The sequence below is a fragment of the Callithrix jacchus genome, chromosome 4, assembly GCF_049354715.1.
Source record: "Callithrix jacchus isolate 240 chromosome 4, calJac240_pri, whole genome shotgun sequence".
NCBI classification, from domain to species: Eukaryota; Metazoa; Chordata; class Mammalia; order Primates; family Cebidae; genus Callithrix; species Callithrix jacchus.
In genome coordinates, this window is record NC_133505.1 from 76,853,740 (window position 1) to 76,876,169 (window position 22,430).

A 22,430-nucleotide genomic window follows, 5' to 3' on the forward strand; every position below is an offset into this window, starting at 1 on the left:
GGACTAAGAGGCGATAAAGAAATATTGGTCAGGAAAAAAAAATAACAAGGGTCAAAGCCAGAACAATTTGAGCAACAAAATATTTGTATTATGTTGGTGCAAAAGTTATTGTGGCTTTTGCCATTGATATTGCAGTTTTGCCATTATTTTCAATGGCAAAAATCGTAATAACTTTTGCACTGACTTAATGATACTGTATCATGGCCCAAAGTATAAAATAAATATCCTTAAGTCCATCCTTACATAGATGATTGAATAAATAAATGGAAGAGAATAGAGAAATCTGTCTTGCAGGAAAATTCCAGTTTATGTAGGTACTCTGCCATCAAGGAGTTAGCACATAACTCTCTACTGTTTTTGTTTGTTTGTTTGTTTTGTTTTTTGTTTTTTGGTTTTTGGTTTTTTCTGAGACTGAGTCTCACTTTGTCACCCAGGTTGCTGGAGTGCAGTGGCACAATCTTGGCTTACTGCAGACTCTGCCTTCCACGTTCAAATGATTCTCCTACCTTGGCCTCCTGAGTAGCTGGGATCACAGGTGCACCATACCATGCCCAGCTAATTTTTGTAGTTCTAGGAAAGATGGAGTTTCACCATTTTGGCCAGGCTGGTGTTGAACTCCTGGCCATAGGTGATCCACCCACCTCAGCCTCTCTCAACTTCTTTTTTTTTTTTTTTTTGAGACGGAGTTTCGCTCTTGTTACCCAGCCTGGAGTGCAATGGCACGATCTCGGCTCACCGCAACCTCTGCCTTCTGGGTTCAGGCAATTCTCCTGCCTCAGCCTCCTGAGTGGCTGGGATTACAGGCACGTGCCACCATGCCCAGCTAAATTTTTTGTATTTTTTGTAGAGACAGGGTTTCACCATGTTGACCAGGATGGTCTCGATCTGTTGACCAGGATGGTCTCAATCTGTTGACCTCATGATCCACCCGCCTCGGCCTCCCAAAGTGCTGGGATTACAGGCTTGAGCCACCGCGTCCGGCCCTCTCAAATTCTTAAGTGTGGGCTGTGCATGCAGACTTCCTTCTAAGAATTACTGCGTGGAAAGGAGTAAAAAACCTTTGTAGTAAAGAAACTTGACACACACTACCCCACCCAGGTAATGAAAGTCAGTATCAACAGTGATACATCATATTGATAGTACATACACTTAATATGTTGTGATGAAAATGACACTTTACCTCTGTGTTTTTTTTTCCCTAAAGTCATAACTTCAGTCTCATTAAGAAAACAGCAATAAATCCCAATAGAAGAGCCTCTTACAATATACCTGACTAGTACTCCTCAAAAGTCTCAGAGTCATCAAAGACAAGGAGCCTGAGAAACTAACAGTCAAGAAGAGCCTAAGGATATAGGATCACTAAATGTAATAGTATGCTGCATGGGATTCTGGAGGAGAAAGATGACATTAGGTAAATAGGAAATCTGAATAAAGTATGAACTTTAGTTAATAATGTATCATTGTTAATTATTAATTGTAACCAATGTACCCACTAATGTAAGCTGTTAATAATAGGCAAAATGCGGCTTGGGGGATATGGGAACTCTGCACTATCTTTACAGTTTTTCTGCAAATCTAAAACTCTTCTAAAATAAAAAGGGTGCTTTAAAATATACATTGCAGAATCAACAAAATACAGTGTATAATGCATTCATTGGGGGTAATAAATACTGCCCTCCTATCTTCCATCAGAAGGAAAACACTAGGAATATGATATTGATTTGTGTATTTGCACATAACAGATCCTTAATGAATTTGCCAAGGATAATTAATAAATATGCTAGTTCATGTTGTGAACTTAAGTGAAAAAGATAGTCCTTATATTCCTTGAGCAAATTCATTTTTTAAAGCATCATACTGGGCACTTAATTATTTAATGATTACATCAAACCCATGGGGATTATGCCCTTTAAAAACCTGGGCAATACCATTTAGGACATAGACATGGGCAAAGACTTTCTGACTAAAATACCAAAAGCAATGGCAACAAAAGCCAAAATTGACAAATGGGATCTAATTAAACTAAAGAGCTTCTGCACAGCAAAAGAAACTATTATCAGAATGCACAGGCAACCTATAGAATGGAAGAAAATTTTTACAATCTATCAATCTTACAAAGGGCTAATATCCAGAATCTATAAGGAACTTAAACAAATTTACAGGAAACAAACAATTCCATCAAAAAGTCGGCAAAGGATTATGAACAAACACTTCTCAAAAGAAGACATTTATGTGCCCAAAAAACATATGAAAAAAAGCTCATCATCACTGATCATTAGAGAAATGCAAATTAAAACACATTGAGATACCATCTCATGCCAGTTAGAATGGCAATCATTAAAAAAAATGAGGATACAACAGATGCTGGAGAGGATGTGGAGAAATGGGAAAGCTTTTACACTGTTGGTGGGAGTGTAAATTAGTTCAACTATTGTGGAAGACAGTGTAGTGACTCCTAAGGATCTAGAAGCAGAAATACCAGTTGACCCAGCAATCCCATTACTGGGTATATCACCAAAGGATTGTGAATAATTCTACTATAAAAACACAAACACACGTATGTTTATTGCAGCACTTTTCACAATAGCAAAGACTTGGAACCAACCCAAATGCCCATCAATGATAGACTGGATAAAGAAAATATGGCACATCTATTTCATGGAATACTATGCAGCCATAAAAAAGATGAGTTCATGTCCTTTGCAGGGACATGGATGAAGCTGGAAACCATCATTCTCAGCAAACTGACAGGAACAGAAAAGCAAACACTGCATGTTCTCACTTATAAGTGGCAGTTGAACAGTGAGAACACATGGACGCAGGGAGGGGAACATCATACACCAGGACCTGTTGGAGGGTAGGGGAATAGGGGAGGGATAGCATTAGGAGAAATACCTAATTTAGATGATGGGATGATGGGTAGAGAAAATCACCATGGCATGTGTATGCCTATGTAACAAACCTGCACGTTCTGCACATGTATCACAGAACTTTAAAAAAGAATAAAATAAAATAAACCCAGGATCTAAGCTGTTAAGGAATATGTTTGCTAGGGCTGCCATAAAAAGTACCACAGTTTGGGTGGGTTTAACAACAGACATTTATTTTCTCACCGTTCTAAAGTTCAGAAGTCTGAGCTCAAGGTGTTGGCAGGGTTTATTTCTTCTGAGGCCTTCCTTGGGATTTCAGTTGGTTGTCCTAATATCCTCTTCTTGAAAGGACACCAGTTAGATTAGAGCCCACATGAATAATTTCATTTTAACTTAATTACCTTTTTAAAGACTCTATCTCCAAATACAGTCACATTCTGTGCTGCTAAGAGTTAGGACATCAAATTTATTCAGGGACACAATTTAGCCCATAACAATTTCCAGATTGATCTCTTTGGCCCCTACTCTTACCCCAGTGATGGCGGTTTGATACTAAGTCAGATCTTTAGAACTCCAAAGCCGGTACTCATTTCTTTATAGTATCATGGTGGTCACCAGCCATGGTTTATTTATATCTCCTAGAATAGTTCAGCCACAGGAGAAGCTGAATTCATCCAGCTTTGTTTTATCTTTGTTTTTTTTTCTTTTACATAATAATCCATAGTAACATTTTACTTAAAAGTGGGAATTAGTGCTTTAGTAATATAGTAAGATTCCAAAACAGACCTATATTTAGACACTGTTCTGCTACTCTATAACTGTGCTCTCTTCCTCCCAAGATTTTTAGTGAGCATTAAATGAGATACAGATAAACACTTGGCTTGAAACAAAAGATTATCAGCATTTCCCTTATTTAGAGAAAACAGTATTATAGCAAATCTACCTTTCTAGTCAGTACAGTAAATACATGAGGAGTACAGTGAAATGTTCCTTAAGAATGTGGAAGTGAAAGAAATATGATTGCCTTTTGAGAGTTAAACTTTAAAATCATCACATAATGGATAAAAACAGTCTCCTCTTCTAGCAGCAGAGTTGACGTAATACGACTGGAGCTATTAATACAGCTAACGGAAGGATGTGTCATTCCAAGGTGGGGGGTTGGACAGCCTATGGGAGCTTAGGAAGAAGAGTCACAGAGACAAATATTAACAGAACCCATCTGGGTTCTTTTGAGAAACAGGAACTTTGAGCCAGTAGATTTTTTTAAAATATTAAGTTCCCATTGCCAAGTTCCCAACTGTGGGCTTAATACTTTAACCTGTTTTAGTCTTAAATCATAGAACATTCACACATTCTAATGAGCTTCTTGTGCTTGAAAACCAGTTTTACCTGACCTCAGTATGATGTAGATGTGCTTACAGAGATTGTAAGGGCCTATCATGCTAAACTGGGTGTTTAGCAACCTGTTGTTTTTTACTGTTAAGTGAATAGACTTTTGTATACTTGGTTAATGTGACTGATCATTCAATCCATTATTTGTATACTTAGAAAGTCTGGTTTCTGTCGCTGAATGACTATGAACCCAATCTTCCATATTTTGAGTTTAACCCATAAGAGCTAAGATATAGGGTTGTTAGGGTTGTTAGATTTAGCAATTAAGAATATGGAATACTCAGTTAAATTTGAATTTCAGATAAACAATGGTTTTTTTTCTTAGTATAAGTATGTTCCAGGCAAAATTTTGGATATACTTATATAAAAAGTGTTGAATATTTATTTGAAATTCAAATCTAACACTTTACCTGGCAACTCTAGAGAGACCCTTTTTAATACAGCTCCTAGTTTTAATATATTTAAAGCACTAGTACAGATTATCACACATAAACACTATAAATGTGACACATTTCTTGTCTTATGTAAACAAAGCTATAGTGCATGAAAAGTAATCAGCTTTGTTGATACCTGTTAACTAAATAGTAGGCCCATAAACTTGTGCCCTTTTGCTCTTCATGATGAAGACCTCAAAGGTTGGTTATTGAGCCTTCTGTTCAAGCAAGATCGTATTGCTTATATTTTGCCCATGAAGTTTCCAAATAATAAAATATTTATGAAATGGCCAAAATGTTTGCTTCTACTCTAAACCTGAGTGATTATAAAATAGTCTAAACTCTTCCCTTCAACATTTGTTCCTGCTGGCTGAGATGGACGTATGGTGTGCCTTAACCCAAGACTCTCAAGGTTTAAAAAGTCCTTCTTTTCAAACCAGCCATACTACTACTAATCACTTTCCATTAGCACAGTGGGCATGGCATGAACGTGTAACTGACGAACTGCTTTAAACCTTTTGTAGGCAATTTTCCTTCAAGGTAGATGAATGCCACTGTAGGAGAGAATAAACATCTTTCCCTCACCTATCCTAAGTTCATAGCCACGGCCCCTATAACAGATTGGCAAGAGAATAAGGTACAGATTTATTTAATATAATTAGCATGTGATACAGGAGGCTTCATAAGGAAATAAAGACTCAAAGCAACAGTTAAACATGACTGTATTTTATTGACGGTTTTAAAAATAGACTATCATGAAGAAATTTGACAGGTTAAGGGGATATAATCTAATGGAAACTAGGGGAAATTTAGAAAGACCTGGTATGTTCAGATTCCTTTCTGTGTCCCTTCATCTTCAGAGATAAGGATGTTTCTTTCTTCTGGATATAGAGAGAGCATCTCTTACAAGAGGGTCTTATGACTTGTTTAGGGGAAGGTCAGAAAAACCTTCCTAGGTGTTATGACCTGTTTCACAAGAAGAGTGTCGATTAAGATGAGAATGAACTTCCTACCTTGTGGTTTTCTCAAATTCCTTCAGCTTAAACTATTTTAGGGTAGCATATCCAAAACCTCATCATTGGAAGAGTGAGTGAGGCTTGGCACAAAGAAGCAGCTGTAATCTAGGATATACAAAGCCCTAAGAGACTTCTACAGTAAAAGAAGAAAATCTTGGTGGGTAATTCAAAATCTCTTTCTCTCCACATCTGTCTGTTGCACCAAAATTTTTCATAAGATTAAAAGCTGTTAACTGGTCTTTTCATTTATGTGGTTTATTAAACTATCCAGGCAGTGACTTTCTCTAGATAATTTGGGTCAAGCAAATCAGTACATTCTTCTATTTGTTTTTCCTTCTCTTTCTTGCATTGTTCTTTAAGGAAATCTCTAATGTCATGAAATATACCAACTGGTCTACTCTCTGCTAGATGGAATCTACTTAAAATGGGCCATGTGGAGCAAATCTGCCATTCTAAAGAAACACTCTGTGTAGTTCCTGGCTTGGACACATATGACCATGTGAAAATGACCAGCAAAAATGTTAAGTTAGAGTTGGGGAAGCATTGTTATATCCTAAGTGTAGTTTTTAATATTTTTTCTCTTTTATGAAAGGACAATGACATTATCAAAAAGTAAATGCACAAAACATTAGGAGAGGAACAGAAAATATATTTATTAGGTATTGAACTTAATACCTGGGTGATGAAATAATATGCACAACAAACCCCCATGATGTGTGTTTACCTGTGTAACAAACCTTCATGTGTACCCTGAAACCTAAAGTAAAAGTTTAAAAAAGTATGTGTGCTTTATATTATCACCCAGCATTCTACATTCATGTGTGCATCTATTTTAATGTAACAGCAATAATTTAAAGGAAAAATAATGTTAAGCAAATTTTCATTAATAGGAATTACAGTAGAAGCTCTGGCTTTTCTTTTCTAGACTGCTTTAAAGGCTAGCTTTTCTTCTGTTACTTAATTTAACAAATAAGATAAAATGATGGTTTAAATTATGTGTCTTATAGAATGATTTCATTGGCAAAGTCAGAGTGTATGCATTCCTTAGAAAATAATTACCCTGACAACAACAAGCACTTACTCGGCTTCTTTTATAAAGACTCACAAGATGCTTTACACACAGCAAACTGACCTACTTTCTTAAGGGTATTCAGGAATAGGAATGAACAAATATGTCTTTAGTTTTAAGTCCAGACAGAAGAGTACTATGAATAGAATTTGCAAAGAAATTCTGGGACTGCAAGAGCCTGGAGCTCATGAGTGAGATAAAGCAAATATCCTGCTGACTCTGACCTTAATGATCAACCAGGGACATATGGTCATCACAAAAGATCTAACAAATTTCCTGGGACTCATCCATTAGCCAAGTCATCAGTCACTGATACACCATTTAAATCGGTACTAGGTTTTATGGGGATTTAATTCTGAAAAGCATAACTGAGCCACCTGAGCCAGGCGACCAACACCACCACCAACTGAGGACTACCCCATCTTAAGCTTCAGGTCACAATAGGTTCTTATATCACTGATGACAGAGGCCAGCTTGTACTCTGAAGTAGAGTGTGTAGGGGTTAGGAGAGAGATGTCTACAAGACAGCAGCAGGAGCTGAGGTCAGAGCGCTTATGGAATAGAACGCCCTGGAGCCAGCAGTAATATTAAATAATATCTTGGAGAGGCTTTGTCACCAATAGTTCCAAAGACTTTATCTATCTGACTTTTTAAGCCAAAGCAGCTTTAGCCAAGTTGATCAGGCATCCACTCTCAATGTGAGGACGTTTATCATCTCTGGCTGGTCTTTCTTACCATTAGGATTCTTACTGGGAGAAGGAAGAACCTGAATATTTCATGGAGATTTGGACTCAGGCTTCTCGTGTCCATTGCAAAAGCTCCAGGTCCCTAAAGGCTGTGGTAATCCTCAGATACATGCAGATGGTCAGTCTGTACTATTTTAGTATGGAAATTATGGTTGATAAAAATGAAGTGTAAACCTAAATTTATGTTTTAATAACAAACATAAAAAATATTTCAACATCAGGATAAATCAGCAGTTTTCAACCAAGGACAATATTGTCTCTCAGGGGATATTCAGCAATGTCCGGAGACATTTTTTATTGTCACTACTGGGGGGTGCTACTGGCCAAGAACACTCCTAAATATCCCACAATGCACAGGATAGGCCCCTACAGCAAAGAATTGTCTGACCCCAAATGCTGATCGTGTTCCTGTAGCGAGAATCTAGATTAGATTATGTTATATACAAATTATTTTGGTCAAGTTAGATTATATATATAAATTGAGAAAGTTTCAAGATGGTAAAATTATGACCTAAATTAGGATATGGGGACATATGCTGCAAGATTTGAAAGAAGGGCCCAATCAGGATTTTACAGAATGTGTAGAGAAGGGTTCAGGGAGGAGGTAAGACTTACAATTTAACAATTGTAATACATAAGCAGCGATGAGCCAAGAAGAAACTGTATATCACTCTTAGAAAGAAGTGCTCAAAAGTGCAGCATAATGATACTATTTCTCCAATTCAGTGTGAATCCACAGAGTATTAGGGAGTCTCCAGGACTTTTCCTGTGACTGAGTGCCTCTTTCTCCTTTTCTGTCCCTTCCATATCCCTGATGGAGAGAGATGGCAGAGAGCAGGTACTGTGTGGGGATTGTGGAATAACTTGCCAATAGTATGGTAGTACCCAGAGTGCTGCCAGTAAAGTGACCATGCTAACAGCCATACAGGATTTTTGATCTGCAGGAGGACTTGACTGCCAGTACATTTGTGCTTTAGTCAGTATGGGATATTATAACAGAAACTATGTGACTTGTAAACAACAAAAGTTTATTTTATACAGTTCTGGAGGCTGGGAAGTTTAAGGTCAAGGCATTGGCTTTATTTGGTGTCTGGTGAGGGCCTGCTTCCAGGTTCGTAAATAACATTTTCTTCCTGTGTCTTCATATGGTAGTCAAGGTATGGGAGCTATCTTGGTATTTTTTTTAATCAGAGACACTAATCCTATTCATGAAGTCTCCACCTTTATGATCTAACCATCTCTTTAAGGGATCACATAACATTGTGGATTAGTTGTCAATATGTGAATTTAGGTAGGATATAAATATTCAGTCTATAGCAGTTTGGTAGTTCACTAATTAATGTTCATCTCAAATTTTTTTTTTTTGAGACAGAGCTTCACTCTTGTTGCGTAGGCTGGAGTGCAATGGTGCCATCTTGGCTTACAGCAACCTCCGCCTTTCAGGTTCAAGTGATTCTCCTGCATTAGGCTCCCAAGTACCTGGGATTACAAGCGCATGCCACCACGCCTAGCTAATTCTGTATTTTTAGTAGAGACAGGGTTTCTCCATGTTGGTCATGCTGGTCTCAAACTCCTGACCTCAGGTGATCCACCTGCCGCAGCCTCCCAAAGTGTTGGGATTACAGGCGTGAGCCACCGCGGCCAGCTGCATCTCAATTTTTTTTGGCTCTTTACATTTCCTATAGTTGAGAATATGGGCTCTGCCTCACTCACATGGGTTTATTAACAGCATCTGTGATGTATTTCTTTGTTCTGTGCAGTAGAAAGTTGTAAGAGTCTCAGCCATTCTGATATTTCAATTTGTCTGAAGAAAGAAGACTTTCTTATATCCTTCATAATCAACACATGTAGACACAGCAAGGCGGGGACAAAGTCAGGAAAAGTTGACTCTGAAACTGGAGTTAATAATGAATGAAGTTATCCTTTTGCAGATGGAATTCATAGTACTAGATAGTGTAGGTGGTGACATTTTTCAAGTCTCTAATAGATCAGAATATATTTTTGGGTAGAGGCATTTCACTTCAACAAATACGTTGAAACTATTTTCTACAATATACTGTATTGGGCTACATGACTAGTGTTAAGTATGTGATATTTCTCAGGTACTTTGTGCCCATCTTTCCCCACTTTGTTTTGATGCTATTTTGTTTAGTGATCTTCTTACCCTGAATTTGTTTCTTTCAACAGCTTTGCCCAGTAGAGGGAAATGCCCTGAAGAGTAATGGACTTCAGCTCTCAACTTAAGAACCTCTACCAAGACTTCCCACTTACAAAATACTTGAACTTTCGCATAAGCTTATTGTACATGGTTGTAAATCCAGTGAGGTTGAGTGATCAGTGATTTTTATTAATGCACTCTATGGAAAAGGAGAGCAAGAAAGGCAAATTGATTTCTTGAAGTTAGTCAGTTAATCTGTGCCAGAGTTGAAACTGAAAAGCAAGCCTACCTACGCTTTCCATGATACTCATATCCTAAGAGAATTGATAAAACAAAGAACAAAAGGTGAAAGAATGAGCCCTAGAGACAAAAAATGTGATGGCTTCCCTCTGACACTTCTCCCAACCTATACTCCTTCCAGTTTTGCTGCCCTATCTTCTTGTGGTTTCTATGACTTTGGTTTCCATTCAGGAACATTTTGGGTAATTCACATTTCTCTCTTGTACCTTGGAGGCACTGGGGATGGAAATCAGAGATGTGGGGAAGGGAAACCGTGGCATCTCCAGAGACATGCTTAGAAGAGGGGAGATTCTTCCACACTCCCTGTAAGAGGAAGTGAGAGTCATAGAGGTGAAAGCCAGAGATGCCTGGGGAGGCAGATATTTTGAATCCTAAGCTTATTATGTCTTTCTTCATTTTTAGGTTTGGACAAATTGCTGCATCTGTCTGCCTTGGTATTGTTGTTTGTAATTGTAGAATGAGAATGCAAGAGTGCTAAAGGAATCCTAGAACCTTTACTCTTAAAAATCCTCAGCTAGCAAGTAAATGTGCTGGAAGGAATTGGATTTCTCAAATCACTTTGAGATTTGGCCAATCATTCATTTCATATACTCACCACATTTAATTAACCAGTTATATGAATCATTGTAAGCCCTAGAAAAACATTTTCTGCAGTTAATTGATCTAATTCCTTTGGGAGGGGACATACATGAGACTCTTTTTGGGACTTAGCTTTCTTTCCAAATTTTAAATATCACATATTTGCTAAATATGCTATATTAAGAAATTCTGAAAAATAAAATCTTGAAAGAAAATTCTACATGAGAAGGATTGTGGATAAATTCAATCATATTCAATACTATACTTAATTATCAAAGCAATTCAATAACATGTTTTAGGGGTGTTTAGCATTAACTTTTGTATTGATATTTAAAAAGTAGAGTAGGAATTTGAGAAGTAGAATTATTATTTTTATTATTACTTTTGAGATAAAATTTTGCTCTTGTCACCCAGGCTGGAGTGCAATGGCATGATCTCAGCTTGCTGAAACCTCCTCCTCTCAGGTTCAAGTGATTCTCCTGCCTCAGTCCCCCAAGTAGTTCAAACTACAGGCACATACCACCACAACTGGATAATTTTGTATTTGTAGTAGAGACCGGGTTTCCCAGTGTTGGCCAGGCTGGGCAGGTGATCCACCCGCCTTGACCTCCCAAAGTGCTGGGATTACAGGCATGAACCACCCCACACAGACTGAGAAATGGAGTTATTAAAGTGCCGCAAAGTCTTAGGCGAAGAGAAAAAAAGAAAAAACAAAAACCTCAGGAAAGTGAATCCCTGCCAGTAACAAGTTAATTATTCTTTTTTGCTTTAAACTACCAGTTATTAGATTCCAAATTTACATAATAGCTTTAGGGAAAACTATATTTGTCTGTACTTATGTATCTTCAGATGCAATGGTGTGTCACCTGGTTTCAGCTTGAAGGGATTGCTTTGAGCTTTGAGCTTTTCTCCTCAGAGCAGCAACACTGTGGAATGTTGAAAGTATTACATTTTTTTCGTGAAGTGCCACATGCCTCTGGAGCTGCCTAGGTTCCATGATTATGTACTTTGTGTTCTGCCAATTTAGATTCATTTTTATTCCTTATGAAATCTCTGTACCAGAAGATTTAGGAATAAAAGGACTTGCGACAATCACTTGCTACTGCACAAGAATCAGGAAACTGCTGCTGCCTTACTGTTTTTTCTTCCCTAATTCAAGAAAGAAAAATGTTCTGAAATCTTATACCATAAAGCCCCCAAAGAACATTCATCTGTATTAAGTCCCAAATTCAAAAGCCACAAACTGGAAAATTAAAACTTTAAAATACCCTTGACTAGTGTTTGTCATCTAAATTTAACTGCAGTACATAGACAGGTTTTTAATTAGGAAAGTGTGAAAACAAATAGAGTCCCAGGCAAATTTCTTATTTTGGAATATTCTTGTGACTCTGAGGATGAAAGTTTGCAAGAATGTGCCTTAGTTTTGTAAACTTTTTCTAGAGAAAAGGATTGGGGAGTAATACATTTCTATTAATTTCAATAATGTATGTATGTTTTTAATACCATGTGGTAGGCTCATCAGTTGCTTGCTGGACAGCAGATTCTTCTTGCTGTGAATCTGATTCCTGAGACTCTTTTGATTCATTTAACGGTTTATGCTAGGTAAATAATTCTTGAAATCCTCCTTTTCTTTGAGTGTAGTCAGCAGCAGGCAAGCAATAATATAGCATTATAATCTAAAAATTTCAGACAGGTAGATGTGACCATATTCAAGAACCATATACTTTTGGAAAATAATTTATTTGGATGTTTTAGAATAAGGGCTGTTTCATTAATATGATACAATAAAGAGGAAAGATGAAATATTGTTCATATATTGGTGGCAGCTAGAACCTTAAAATCTTGGAAATGGTAAGAGATGCTCCTAGTAATCTGCTATTCAATTCTGAGAAAATTTTTGTGGCACAGTCACATTTGGGAGCACTCAAATGAATTCAACAGAATTGAATTTAAAGCAGTTTGGTAAGTGTAGTGGAAGACACTAAAGTTAAGACAATGTACTTACTGTGTTCTTCCATAGTATGCTTTGCATGACACTGACTTAAGAATTCTACAGAAGCGCTTATATTTATTATTTTTGGACTGCTTTTTCCTTCCTAATAGACTGCAAGTGCTCTGCACAGGAAGGCAAGATCTTGCATATCTGTGTCACCAACAGGTAGTACAGTGGCAGAATCATAGTAGACACTCGAGAGTGTAGAGTAAATGCTACATTTTATTTTGTAGTAGGAAAAGAAATGATATCTTATGTTAATACATTTCTGTGTAGTTTCTTCTATTAACCAACCTTGCTAGGCCTGCTAGATTAAAATAATAATAAAGAAAAAGAATTCTAGCTCTCCTCTCATTAAACCAAGATCTACTATGTTTACTAGTGGGCAATGTCTAAAAGAAATTATTAATATTTCCCTTTTACTGTGCTTTTATGACTATTAACGTTACCTTAATTGCCAGAGCTATCTTATAGAAGAAAAACTTAGTATAGGGAAATTAAGATTATTACAAGATAAATGTAAAGAGAAAAATACAGGTAGTGTAAAGCTTTGGATGATTAAGTTTAGAAACATATCCTTTCAATTCATGTTATTTTTCTGGAAAAGGATTTTCCAAATTCCTTTAGCTCTCATTTAACATACCAAGGATTTAAATTGGCCTTATAGTCAGAAAGAAGGATTTGATATAGGGAAAGTAAAAGAAAACTCAGGCTCTTTCCAGTGCCTGTGGATTATGGAACAAGTAACAGGCGCAAGGAGAAAGAGCTAATCAGATGTGTATGTACAGATTTTCCTTTGTATGGCATTAGCTTGCTAAAAGCTGGTAAGTGAGGGTCTCATGCTAGCACACAGGGCCCTGAGTGTTAAGCAAGGGCATCTGCTAACACGTATGGATTTGGGGTACTCTTGCTGCACTCATAATTTTTAACTCTGGAAAGAGATACTTTCTTTAGCTTCCCCTAAACAACTAGGGCATGGAAACATCAACTGGAAGGTGCAGTGAGCAATTAAAGGCTTAAGGCATTTTCGTCCTCCCATACTACCTACAGTTACCATGGGACATGGATGCTAAATTTAGGTGTAGAGGGCCAGCCATCAGGTCCTTTGTGGCAACAGAGGCTGAGGGTACATGAGCAGGCCAAGGCACTGAATGGAGAAAGTGGGCGGATTTAGAGGTCTTTAGGACTTAGGAGTTGAGAAGGGACACAGTCATCCAGGGAGCCTCACCTAGTTCTGACCAAGCCAAGATTACACTGCACATTTCACAAGTCATGCATTCCACCAGTCATGAATTCCACTAGCCATGAATGAAGGCAAGCAGAAAGCAGATGAATAATCCCCAGAGACTACGTGGCTGAACTTGACAACTTGTAGGTAAGAACTTCTAAAGACTGTGTAACCATATATGGATGAAAACCTTACCTTTTTCTGCATGTCCAAATTGTAATTAAATTCTGCAAATCTAATTATGAGATTGTAGTTGTTTGCCATAGTCTGGGAATAGAATGGTCTGTTTTCAACCTGTCGGTGATCAGGCAGTATTAGCACAGGGTAAGGTCTCTCTTAATAGCCGTTTGGAGCATAACCCTTGCAATTATTTAATCAAAAACTGTTACTGATAAGAGAAACTCAACCTGATAAAGTCCTCTGAAATTTGTCATTTCAGGTCGATTATAAACAAACTTGAGGACATTTATATTGATGGTCAGGATAGGGATATAATGACTGCTTTCAATTCATTTTTGATATTCACAATAATAATGACTTTTAATGAAAGGTCTAAGTTCCTAATTAGAAATTCTTGTTCCATTGTTTCTTGTGCAGGAACAGAAATAACAATATACTGTATATTAAATTTAATTTACACATGTAATATTTGAAAATCTCCCAATTATTCTGAGGATAGAAATTATTATCCCAATGTTTGCAGCAAACTGACTTTCCAAGATTTCAGGTAAACTGGCAAATATTACAACTAATAAGAGTAAAGAGCAGATATTTATTGGCCAGGTGTGGTGGCTCATGCCTGTAATATCAGCACTTTGGGAGGCCGAGGTGGGCAGATCACTTGAGGCCAAGAGTTCCAGACTAGCTTGGCCAACATGATGAAACCCCATTTCTACTAAAAATACAAAAACTAGCTGGACATGGTGGTGGGCACCTATAATCCCAGCTACTTGGGAGGCTGAGGCAGGAGAATCGCTTGAACCTGGGAGGCAGAGGTTGCAGAGCCTGGATCATGGAACTGTACTAAGCCTGGGTGACAAGAGCAAGACTCCGTCTAAAAAAAAAAAAAAAAAAAAGAAAGAGTAAGGAGCAGGTACTTATTAAATAAATACTTGTCATAGGTCAAGAACTTACCATAAGTGATTTGAATTAATCTTCAAGACAACCCTATCAAGTGAATATTCATATGTCTATGGAGAAGAAAGATTAAGTAACTTGCTTAAGAATGCACAGCAAGATTAGAACCCAGGTCTGATTTGATTTAAAAGCTGCTGTTCTTTTCACTTTCTATTTTGCCTGTTTGAAGATTGATTTTGGCACTGTAAAATCTATAATGTATTATACAGCCTCATACATTATTGGAAGGATGAAACAGCAAATTAAAACAACAAATTGCAATGCAGTCTAAACTTTCTGAGTTCTTATTATTCTGTGTTTAATTCTATCTTGTAGAAATTAAATGAGCTAATATATTAAATGTCAAAAAAAAATAGGCCTGATGATTCACTTCTCTCTTCCTGTACAAACTTAAAATATAGAGAGATAGATGGACAGACAGGTATGCACATATAAAAACATACACCTCTATATGTCTCTATATGAGATATACCTTTATATAGTGTATAATACATATAATTTTAAAACCATGAAACTATAGTATTATAAAACTATAAAGGCTAAAAATAAAACATTTGAGCTGTTTGCATTTTGACTTTTTAGTATAAATGCAAAATACTTTGTATATAAGTACAAAGTAATTGAAAATGAAATTCTTACAAAGAATACTTAATCACTTAAAAAGAACATCACAATTTGATCAAGTCTAAAAATATTCAATTAAATTATTAAAATTACAAAGCTTTATTTTCATGTTAGTTGACTATATATTGTTATTGTTGATGTCAAATAAACAATATCAGCTATAGTCAGAAGAAAGTGCTTAAATGTTATTTGAAAATCAAATGTTTGTTCTCACTCATAAGTGGGAGTTGAACAATGAGAACACATGACACAGGGAGGGGAACATCACACACCGGGGCCTGTCAGGGGATGGGGGCCAAGGGGAGGCAGAGCATTAGGACAAATACCTAATGCATGCAGTGCTTAAAACCTAGATGATGGGTTGATGGGTGCAGCAAACCACCATGGCACAAACCTAGATGTTGTGCACATGTATCCCAGAATTTAAAGTAAAATTTAAAAAAGAAAAAAAATCAAAATGTTTTAAAACATACCAAATTATAAGCTTGAAACAACCTATAATTGGATAAAATATACCCTGGAAAATGCACAAAGCAAAAACACTCTGAAATGCTGGACAATGGGGTGTCTGCATGGCCCTCTTGCTCCCTGGGACTTTAGCCAGTCCATATGGTCATCTAATAGGGAGCCTGAAGACTGTGGGTGATCTTGCAGACCATATGTGCTGCAATACCTAGGAACAACTGGGGCTTGGCTAATGACATGACAAAAACCTAAATTTAAATTTAACTTGTTTTTATTGGGCAGAACCCAAACCTCACTGTTATTTTTGCACATTTCTTGGTTGTTTATCAATAACTTTGAAATGAGGCTGCAGAAATATTCTCCTTTCCACTACAGACATGCTTCAAGTGACCTATTTTAAAATGAAATGTCTTTCATTCTACCGATATATTTGAAAAGCCAAAAGAAATAATGTTGCAATTCTCCTTGTGCTGAGAAGTATTAAGTATTGAGCCCACCAGTGGGTTGATGTTAGAATTGCATCTGTAAATGATCCAGACTAGCTGATCTAAACCAAGATTGTCCTCTAATCTCAGAGCTGACATTAAAAAAATAAGAAAACAAAAACCATGAATGTGTAGTTGGTAGGATTCTAGAAGCCCCCTGGGAGTGCTTAAACTCAGGAATAGGCAAGAAGAAGGTCAAAATAGATGGACAATAGGCTGGGCGCTGTGGCTCACACCTGTAATGCGAGAACTTTGGGAGGCCAGGTGGGTGGATCACGAGGTCAGGAGATCGAGACCATCCTGGCTAACACGACGAAACCCCATCTCTACTAAAAACACAAAAAATTAGCTGGGCGTGGTAGTGTGTGCCTGTAACCCCAACTACGCAGGAGGCTGAGGCAGGAGAATTGCTTGAGCTTGGGAGGCGGAGGTTGCAGTGAGCCGAGATTGCACCATTGCACTCCAGCCTGGGCAGCAGAGTGAGACTCCATCTCAAAAAAAAAGAAAAAACCCAAAAAGATGGAAAATAAAGATCTGATGAGATGATAATCAAAATCATAAGATACAGCATTCTCCCTAAATCTTCACTGTTTTCTCTCCTTAGGTGAGCATCCTGTTTTATGAGAGGCAATTTCATTTGAATACTTCACCTTCTTTATATCACTTTAGCACCACTTACAAATACAGCAAAATTTATCACCAGGAAATATAATAAGGGGGACAGGGACAAGTAAGATAGAATTCAGGGGTGTGATATTATTCTGAGCTGTGTTCTCTGTTTATTAACTAATTAATTTTTTTGCTTAATCTTAAATTTTATATTGATTAATACACATTGATGAAGTACCAATAATATAAAGAAGCTTACTTTTAACTCAAGATTAGTGCAAAATACATTATAAAATGGGGGAAAATTTCTTTACACAAAAGATAAGCAAGGAAATACTTTAAGATGATGGATCCACTTAATTTGAAGAAATTCTACACCTCCAACAAGAGAGATGGGTGTTTTCCATTAACAAAACTACTTTTCTAGCTCAGCATCTTTGTATACAATTTGCACTGGATTAAGAGGCATTAACTGTGATCCTCCTTCTTAGGTTTCACATGTCAAAGACATATTGTTGAGGAGCAAATTGAAATTTCAATTAAGCTTATGTAAATGTCAACGTCTATTTAATTTCTTTTTACAGGTTAGAAATCAAAAGAGTGTGGGGCTCTCTTTTAGTTTGTATTGTGTTGCTTTAAATTTCTGTTTGTTCCAGATTATGATTTTAAAACTGGTGAATATGCCAAGGAGATGCCATATTTAATTCAGCAATGTGTTGTCAGATTGTTAGGAAGCAATTTTTATTTTCTTGAACAGAGGTGAGATCACTTGAGTAATATTAACTTTAATGTTTAAAATTGGCTTGGGTTACCCTCAACATCACACTTGATGCAAGATTACAAAATGGGAGAATTAATGCTTAGGTGTTTAGAGGGTTCTGAACATGTTAAGCACTAAATTTTCTGTTAATTTACCAGCAGGCTTTTTGATGATCACCAGGTAACATTTTTTTCTGTATTTGTGAAAATTAATATAGAGAGTGATGTGGTAACCACAGATTGCTCCTCCATATAGTAATGGTGTCATAAAGATGAGAAATATATTTCTGTTACTGGTTTTAAACCTTAAAAAAGAAGGCTGAATTTCATACTGGACAGAAACTCCTGTATAGTTTAGGTGAGCAACTATAGTTAAGAGGACAAAATAATGGTTTCATTCAATATAGAGACAATGAAAAAAGAACAGTGAGCAAATAGAACCATTAAGTCATTGTCATTGAGCTACATATAAAAATGAAATTAATATTCCAGAGGATAGGGAATTCTATAACAAGAGTCCTGTGGGTATTCTCCCTGAAAATGTTGTGGACGGGTCCCAATAGGAATAGATTTACTGATCCATTAGCAAATATTTATTGTATGTATCTACCATTCAAGAGACAAAACCTTATCAGTTATGTAAACAGAGAGAATTTAATATAAAGAATGAGTAATTAGGTATCCAGTTATTAACTAGACACCTAGTTAATGTCAAAATTACTGTAATGAGCATCAAGGAATAAGTGGTGCTCAAGGGAGCCTGACTTACAGAAAGCTATGAGGATGCTTAATAAAGCAGGATAATCCCAGAGGCAAGATAGATAGGAACCGAATGAGGGTTTTGTTTAATCTATACAACCCAAAGAAATTAAGGGTGGATATTTAAGGGGCTGAGGCAGTACCCAATAAACTACTGCAATTCATTTGATCAGTTGTTTACTTGGGCTAGTTTTCAGACCCAGAAGCCACAACTGAGGGGGAGGCTAAGTTGTTTCTAGGAGGAAGAACTCTGCAACACCATGACAATTGCATTTGGAGTAATTATCCCCACTTTCCTCTCCCAAAAGGACTTTCTACCATTTACTCAGGTTATCATATATTGATTAAAAGGTAGTGTTAACAATTCTGAGGGCTATTCAACACTATATTTGAGTTGACACTTATTCCTGAAAACCTACCAAAATTTTGTCATCCTATTCCATCTCTTAGAGTAGAAGTGCATGGGCAACAGGTAATGAATGCAGTCTTGGCTCAGGTCCATCCAGCTCACAGTGGGCTGCCTATATCCACCCACCCACTTAGGGATCATTTTCCTGGTTTGTCAATGTATTTTTACAGTGGACATACAGAAACTCACATTGGTTCTTTGACCTGTGGAGTAGGAACTATCAAAGGGGCCAATTAGAAACTTTTTTTTTGGATAGAGTTTCACTCTCTTCACCCAGGTTGGAGTGCAATGGTGCAATCTCGGTTCACTGCAACCTCTGTTTCTTGGGGTCCAGTGATTCTCCTGTCTCAGTCTCTTGAGTAGCTGGGATCAGAGGCACCTGCCACCATGCACAGCTAATGTTTGTGTTTTTAGTAGAGACGGGATTTCAACATGTTGGCCAGGCTGATCTCAAACTCCTGACCTCAGGTGATCTGCCCACCTTGGCCTTCTAAAGTGCTGCCCCATCTTTACTCCCCAAATCAAGATAGTAAATCAAAATCAACATTGCATCCTGAGGAGACATCAGGGATTAGTGCCTCCCATGAGGACCTTAATATTCAAGGAAGGGATTTGCCATCACAGCTTCACTAATTCACCACTTCGACCCTGTGTAAATGATATGGATACTAGAAGTTAGCAGTGGACTACTACAAATTTAGCTAAACAAATAGTAGTATCATTTCTAGCTGCTGTGCTGTATATGATAGCTTTGCTAGAACAGCTTAATATAGCTTTGGGTTTAAATATGGCTATTGAGTGAATGCAATAGTTCTAAACTGGTGATGATTTGTTTTTAATGTCATGACTGATATGGTACTCTATGGATCCAGTAGGTAGAAGCCAAAGATGCTGCTAAACATCATATAATGCACAGGACAAACACCCACAACAAATAATGTCCAGTCCAAATACCAATTGTGCTGATATTAAGAAACCTTGATCTAGTGATTACATTTTTCCATCTTTATTAAGAGGAAAGACCAGAAGCAGTTTACATTTACATGAGATGGAAAAGAGTAAACATCTAGATTCTTGGCTCTAGGGCTATGTTACATCTTTCATGCTATGCCATTTTATAGTCCAAAGGCATCTGGACCATCTGTACATTCCATTGAATGTCATGCTAGTCCAGTATTAATGACTTCATGTTAATGAGAACAGAAGACTATATGCTCCAGAGCATTGAAGATAAAGTCTTCAAAGTGTCATAGATTTGTGAAAAGTCAGTGAAATTTGTGGCCTCTGGTAGTGTAGGACATGCTAATATATTCTCTTATTTTCAGGCACATACTGCATCTCTCATTTCTCACAGTTAAGAGGTAGCACAATGCCCCAGAGGTTTCCTTGAATTCTCAAATTCTGGAGGGGGCATATTACTCATATAGGAGTAGTGCTTAGACCCATTTACTGAGTGACATGGAGGGCTAGCTTTGAGGAGGGCCCAGGGGAGAAAAGGGATCTAGGAATTAATGGTTGTAGTCCAGATGTGCTTGTCACATAGACCTTGTGATCTAGTAGATCTCAAGCTATTAGAGGTAACAATGGTGGGAAAAGATGCCACACTGGAGTTCATGGCAAGCCCAGATGTTAGAATCACAAGATAGAACCCAAGAGTTTTGGAGCAAAACCATGTTATCTGCAGCAGAAAATTTAAAACTATTCACAAATCAGCTACTAGCATGCTATTGCATCCTGAGAGAAACAGAGTGCCTGGCCATGGAATAAGTAATCATGTGTCCTCAACTGTTCATTATGAGCTAGATTCTAGAGGGTTCAATGGGCCTTGTAGCAATCTTTAATAACACAGAAGTATTGTATCTATTATTGGGCACAAACAAGGCAGAGGCACAAAGTGTGAAGATCTTTGCATTATATATTTACAAATACCACAGACACATTATCTCCAAAAAGGTGTAATGACTCAGCTAGTTGTCATACAATCTCTGTTAGAACTACCCCAGTGTTGACCCCCTAGGAGCATAAAGAGAATATTGTGATGCAGGGATAAAGGTTATCCAATTGTACTATACAGTTGTGGTATAGATGATAATGTGTCCTCCAAAATTCATGTTGAAACATAATCACCAATGCAAAAGTCTTAAGAGATATGGCCTTTTGGAGGAGCTTAAGTCACCTTCTTCATAAGTGGAACCTATCATCATAAACAGGATTAGCATCCTTATGAAAGGGCTTAATGTAAAAGGGAGTATTTTCTTGCCCTTCTGCTGTCTGCCCTGTGAGGACACAACAATGAGGTACCATTGGCAAGCAGTGAGCAGCCCTAACCAGGCACTGAACTTGCTAGAATTTTGATCTTGGACTTCTCAGCCTCCAGAACTGTAAGAAACAAATTTCTGTTTTTTTTTTTAAATAAATTATCCAGTCTAAGGTATTTTGTTACAGCAGCAAAAATAGGCTAAGAGAAACTCTCATGCACTTAAGCTGACAATTGCTGCTGCTATCAAGTGTTCAGTTTGCCAAGCAACGCTCTCCAACTTGATATGGCACCATCCTTTGAGAACACCAGCCAGCCACTTAGTAGAAAGTTATTATTGAACCCCTTCTTTTCTCCTACAGCCAGCAATTCATCTTGACTAAAATTGTTGGATATATCAGCAATCTGTTTGGCTTTTCTGCCTTTAGGGCTCAAACATCACTACTATTCAAGCTTACAGAATGTTCAGTTAAAAAATATAGAAAACTGCCTAACATTGAATAAGACCACGGAACCAATAGGGCCACCACAGGACCATGGAATCCACTGTTGCTATCACATACCTAGGCCATGTAGAAGCTGCTATCACATACATATCACAGGCCATGTAGAAGCTGCTGGCCTGATAGAGTGATGGCCTCTAGAGGCATGGCTGAAGTTCCAGTTTGGTAACCATAACCTGAAACAAATGGGGCTCCATCTCTCATGGTGGAGTATATACTCTAAATTGTTGATGACTTTGATGTTTCTGTGTTCCAGTGAATGGAATGCCTGGATGTGGGTGGAATACATGAATATAGGATCCAAGGGGTTGAATTTTGATGGGCCACAATTGTCATCTCAGTGATGAAATTGGGAAACGTGTGCTTCCTAATTCATTAATTCTTTGCACTTAAGGTCTAGAAGTCTGTGCTTCCTAACCCTTTAGTTCTTTGTACTTAAGGTCTAGAAGTCCTGGTACTCAGAGAAGGAATACTTTTACCACAGGATAGAGTAAGAATCTATTTAAACTTCAAGTTATGACTGCCTTCACGTATCTTTAGTTCCTTTGTGTCAATAAATGAACAGTGAAGGAAAGAAGCTAGCATCATATTGGGGATGATAGAACTTGAGTGTGAGAATGAAATAAGGCTGCAATGTC

General features: G+C 37.4%; 1 long non-coding RNA gene across 5 annotated transcripts in view; it reads left to right on the forward strand.

Moving 5' to 3' along the window:
• Nucleotides 1-22,430, forward strand: part of LOC103792494 (uncharacterized) — a 235,358-nt gene that overhangs the window by 180,125 nt on the left and 32,803 nt on the right. For 2 of the 5 annotated variants that reach the window (XR_004741866.3, XR_013534829.1), the window contains exon 3: nucleotides 1,205-1,411. The exons of 1 other annotated variant lie outside the window; for it this stretch is intronic. This is a non-coding gene — a long non-coding RNA (uncharacterized LOC103792494). Of the gene's footprint in view, nucleotides 1-1,204; nucleotides 7,646-9,714; nucleotides 15,188-22,430 lie in introns of those variants that run through there. 2 more of the 5 variants (XR_013534826.1, XR_013534827.1) reach the window with 2 other exon arrangements.